The sequence below is a fragment of the Rhamphochromis sp. 'chilingali' genome (genome assembly GCF_963969265.1).
Source record: "Rhamphochromis sp. 'chilingali' genome assembly, chromosome: 20".
Lineage (NCBI taxonomy): Eukaryota > Metazoa > Chordata > Actinopteri > Cichliformes > Cichlidae > Rhamphochromis > Rhamphochromis sp. 'chilingali'.
This window is the reverse complement of record NC_137947.1, coordinates 31147754-31153753: the sequence shown is the minus strand read 5'-3', so window position 1 is coordinate 31153753 and position 6000 is coordinate 31147754.

Sequence of the window (6000 nt, the reverse complement as noted above, 5' to 3'; positions counted from 1 at the left end):
ATGCTGGCAAAAGTTAAAAAGAGAAATTGTTACGCAAAGCTCAAATTCCAATTTCAAGGAGCTCCGTGTTACCTCGGAAAAGCATGAAGGGAACTGTAGAGCTGCTCTGTGTGCGAGCTAGCATCACGCTAATTATCACTATAATAATACAAATAATAAAAAGTATAACGACTGCACAGCTGAGCTGAATGTAACTAAAAATACAGTAAATTACAGTCAATACACATCTATTGGTCAGTTATGCTAATTACAAACATGCAGTAAACTGACTGACGTGTTCATGAAGTGACGTCGAAGCACAAAAACTTTGTAAATGTCAGAGACACATCAGCTGAATTCAGTTTTGTTCATACAGCTCCAAATCATCACAACACTCGCCTCAAGGTGCTTTATGTTGTAAGTAGCGCTGTCAGCGTTAATGTTGGCGATCAGCGTTACCTTGCTAACGGAGATTTACCGCGTTAATGCGGTAATGGCGTTAACGTCATTTTAACGAGATTAACATTGACAGCACCAAGTGTAAGGTAGACCCTACAGTAATACATACAGAGAAAAACCCAACAATCATATGACCCCCTATGAGCAGCACTTTGGTGACAGTGGGAGGGAAAAACTCCCTTTTAACAGGAAGAAACCTCCAGCAGAACCAGGCTCAGGGAGGGGCGGGGCCATGTGCTGCGATTGGTTGGGGTGAGAGAAGGAAGCTGCAGAGAAAAAAAATGGAAACATATTGGATTTTTTTTTAATGTGAAATTTGTCTTAGAAAACATTTTCATAAGATATCCACCTGTGAAATTACCAACACTCACACACACACGCGCGCACACACACACACGCACACACTCACACACACACGCGCACATGCACACACACACGCACACACACGCGCACGCACACACACACACACACAGATACTAAAAGCACAAATAACTTTGATCTTCAGTTTTATTTATGCAGCATGGATTCACAACAGTCCCTTCAAAGTGCTTTTCGTTGTGAGTTTCAGTGTCAGGGATAGATGCAAAATAAAGACACAGAAACTAAAAAAACACAAACAAATAAAAACTGATTCGAACAATAAAAGGGACAATAATAACTTCCATGGAAAAACCAAACAAACAATTTAATAAGTTTAAAAAATGACCACAAAGAGGCAGGAAACAAAAACACGAAGCATGTTTTTGTCATGAGTCGTGTTTGTTTGTTTTTGTTTATTTGTTTAGAGGGGTTGGGGGATTCTCCTGAATCGTCTTCACTTCTTCTGAGTTGGGATTTTATTGTGTCTTAGCGTCTGAAGCTGTCATCAACCGCTGTGTGGAAAATGACGTTTTGCAGTTATGAATCCAGGACTCTTGAGACTAAAATAAATAATTTTATTTTCATGTTTCTCTCTTCTTTGACTTTCCGATAATTATTCTTTCGACTGCTCCGTTTCGCTGTCTCCACATTAGACCGTCTGCTTCCAGTTCCCTCTACCTCAGCATCCTCCTCTGTCACACCAACCCTCTGCATGTCCTCCTGCATTCCATCCATCAATCTTCTCCGAGGTCTTCCTTTCTTCCCTCCTGCCTGAGAGCTCCAGTGTATCCGCCCTCCCTCCTCTGCACAGGTCCAAACCATCTCAGCCTCGTCTCCTCAGCTTTATCTCCATTTTATCAGAATAAAATGGAGATAAAGTTTTTGTTGGACTTTGTGAGATTTCGAGGATGAACTCAGCCACCCGCGTCCTGCACAATCCAAAATACTGTATTTTAAAAATTTGCCCCAAACTTCGAGCTCACTGACATCCTGAAAATAGTTCACAAACTAGTTTGAGACTAAAGTTTGATCACAAATTTCTACATTTGAAGGACAAGGTCTGCGCATACAGAGAGGAGCCCCGCCCACACCTCGGACACTCGCACCACTTGTCTGTTTTGCTAACAGACTCGTCAGACGCTGCAAACTGGTTCTGAGACAGGTGAGAATTTGGCCTGCAGGAGCTCTCAGCGCCCTTCAGGACTCTTGTGCACACTGACTGGGACATGTTTAGGGAGGCTGCAACAAATGTTGACCGCACCAACTTAGTACACATCTGTGACCACGCATCCCTACCAGATGCGCTGAACGCACGGTTTGATGCTCAGAATGATGTGTTGCTACGTTCTACAGTTGGACTATCCAGAGCGTCCTGAGCAGCTGCATCCCTGTCTGGTATGGTAACTGCACTGTATCGGATTGCAAGACCTGATAGTGAGAGCAGCTGAGAAGATCATTGGAGCCTCTCTTCCCTCCATAACAGACAGCTATCGCACCCGCTCCATCCGCAAAGCCACCAGCATTGTGGAGGACCCCACACACCCCTCACACACACTCTTCACCCTGCTGCCTTCTGGCAAGAAGTACCAGAGCATCCAGGTGCTCACTGCCCGACTGAGGAACAGTTTCTTCCCCCAAGCCGTCAGACTCCTGAACACTCAGTGACACACACAGCTGCATACACATCACTGCCGAGCACTTATCTGCAGTATCACACACACACACACTTTATGTATTTCTGTGTTGATCGTCTGTTATGTCATATGCAGCACCAGGGTCTCAGAGGAACGCTGTCTCGTTTCACTCTGCACTGTCCCACTGCACATGGCTGAAAGGACAATAAAAGCCACTTGACTTGAGTTGACAATTTGTGATTGGATGTGCAGATATAGTAGCAAAAAATAATCTTGGATTGTAGACTAAAGTAAATGTGATCTTGGAAGATATCGAGTTAATGCAGTGCATCATGGGAGGATCTTCAGTGTCCAGGAGCAGAATGAAGCTGTGAACTGGTGCAGTAAGCACAGGACAGCAAACCTCAAAAGAGTCTGCAGTCTACACACAACATGCACAGCCTCTGCTGTTTACTGTCCTGTTATAAATATACAAGGCTGGCCGTGTGTGTGTGTGTTTGTGTGTGTGTGCTGGCTGCACAGCAGCCGCCTGTTGCAGAATAATTTAAACTGTTTATTTGATTTGGAGGACAGCCTACGCGGGGCTTCCACAATCTGGCTCTCCATCAGGGCTAAAAGCGTCCGAGCTCTGCATCACGCCGTCTATTTTCAGCAGGCCTTCGCTTCCTGCTAATAAAAACAGCACGTCGCTTCAGGAGAACTGTGGCGTCACACGCTGACCGCACACGTGCTCGGCAGTATTTCTGGTGTGGAAGCGAGGCCTCTGTGTCACATTGTGAGTGGGTGGGTGTCAGGAGAAGTTTTTACGGACTGAAGGGAAGTGAGGAGGTGATCTGTGTGGGAGCGGGTGACATCTCCACGGACGGGTGGAGGGAGATCTCTGTGACTAGTTCGCTCACAGCCCGAGTGCACACTACAGTATTACTGAGGTGTTAAAGAGTCAGCATGATGGTGGCTCCAGATCCTGTCCACATTATGTCATCAATGATCTGATTACAACTGGAAAACTCTACAAAAGTCACTGTGAAACTCGACTGATGCACTCTGCAAAGGTTTAATGGAAACAGCTGATACAGGACCCACCAAAAAAGCCTAAATGACTACAAAAAGGTTCACATAGTAATGAAAAATGGCCCTAAAAAGACACAAAATAATGCATGTAAAATTAAAATATGGTACAAAATTACCACAAAAGGGTCCACATCAACTCAGAATGAGCACAACAGACCCCCAAAATAAGAAACGTGCAAAATTATGACAAAAAAGATGGAAAGTAACAGAAATAAATTCTCCCAAAGAGCCAGCATCTCATCCAAAACCCCACAACAACATCAAAATAGAAAAACCCACAAAAGATTGTCAGAAATATCTACAGTAATGCAGTAAAGTACAAAGAGACGCCAAAGAAGATCAAATGCTCACAAATAGGTGAAAAACAAAACTCCCCCAAAAAACTACAAAATGCTGCAAATTCCGTGCAAACAGCATCGAAACACAAACACACCAAAAAAATTAAAATGAACACAATATAATTCAAAACAATCTCAAAATTGTGAGAAAAGGTAACAAATGTCTCAAAACTGCCACACAACAAAACACAGTGGCCGTAAAATAATAACACAACCACAGAGAAACTCCCAAATATACAAAATGACCTAAAAACAAACTCCAACAAACACAAAGTGTTTGTTTAGCTTGGCACAAACTGCACGTATGGGCATTTAAGTGAACACACAGCAAACAGCATGCCTGGTGTTTGTGAACTTTACGAATCCTTTTAGAGCATCGAAACATGCAGTTTGGTTTGTGTCAGCTTGTTTTTCAGATTTACAGTCCTGGATGAACCTCTGTAAACTCTCCATTTCAACCCTAAATCTGTAAAACTGTACCTGACATATTTAAAACAGGTACAAATCAGTTGGCTGTGGACTGTGAGCACCCTAACAGGATAACACATCCTGAGGAGGATCGCCCACATCCTGTTTCTCTCTGGTTTGATGTCAGCAGTGAACAGAAATCAGCCAAACGAATGCCTTTATCAGGGTGAATTTCCATAAAGTAGGCTGTGTGTGTGTGGGTGGGTGTTTCCCAGCAGAAAGATGCCCAAATGGGCTGCCTACGTCTTTATCATGAAATGCCAAACTCAACTAGTGAGTCACGCTTACAGATGAGTCACTGTTAGAGTTTCAGGACTAAAGTGTGTTTTTTACCCACAAAGATGTTATAATTTCATTAAAGTGTCCTCTTCCGTTTGGAGCAGAGTGACGGACCCCAAACAGCTGAAGAGCTTTATCCCAAAATATGATGAATACAGCTGACACCCTCTCGTGAGTGGGGTTATTATAGAGGTCCAGCGATCCTGCAGTGACAAAAAGGGGACGAGACAGCCGCAAACTCCAAACGGCCAAAGGTGGAGGGAAATGACCGTAAAGACACAAATCAGACAGGAAACACCTTTAAAATCACAAAAAAGACATAGAATGATTAAAAATGACCAGACATGATGCCGTGTGACTACTATTAACATAAAAATACTTCAAATGTCTACAGAAAGGCAAAAATGTCCACAAAGCCCACAATCATGCAAAATGCCTGCAGGGGAACACTAAAGAACTCAGGAAAAATGCAAAAATGATCACAAAAGGGACCAAAAAGTCACAAAAAGGCATAAAGGGACCCCAAAGCACCAAAAACAGACGGAAAATGAACACAAAACAAGCAGAACACAACTTCAAATGACAGAAAAGATGCAAAACAATTACAGAAGCACAAAAAACTACAACATATCACATATAACACCAAAATGTGCAAAAATGACCCAACAAACACAAAATGTTGCAAAATGAGTGAAAAGAGGCACAAATGAACTACAAACCTTATGAAAAATGCACCAAACACTCAATGTAGACACAAAACAACCAGGTTTCAACTTTAATGTGTTCCATAAAAGCTGAAAACGGTGTAGCAGCAACACAGTCCCAGATCCTGATGCTACCACCACCATGCTCGGTGCTGTGTTCTCACCGTCCCTCCCTCAAACATGCCTCTTGTCCTTGTGGCCAAACAGCTCAGTCTTCGTCTTTTTGGCTCATCCATTTGGGCAGCTGTGAATTCCAGCTGAGCTTGAAGGTGTTGATTTTGGTGCCGGGGCTCCTTCCTGTCCATGATGTTGTAAAATGAGCTTCACTGTGGCGGGCTTCAGCCTTGGCTGTTCCAGGTTGTTCCTGGAGATCCTAACCCACTTCCTTCCTTCCAGAGCTCGGTGGTGACACATCTAAAGAACTTAGACTTCGGTACGACTGCGTGATGTGACGATCTCTAAAATCTGCAGCTGTTTAGAAGAAGAGAGAACTTCCCAGCTTGTTGTTCTGAGTATGATGAGCTGTCTCGTTTATCATGTTTCTTTTTCTCTTTTTTGAGGATATGTGGTCCCTTTTGCCATTTCACTATTTTTATTATATTATTGGCCATCTGTCTCTTTGACACTGTGAATATTTAATGTTTGTTAAGTTCATGAAGAAGTGCGTCAGCCTCAAAATGTCTTGGGGGAAGGATGACGCCGGAGCAT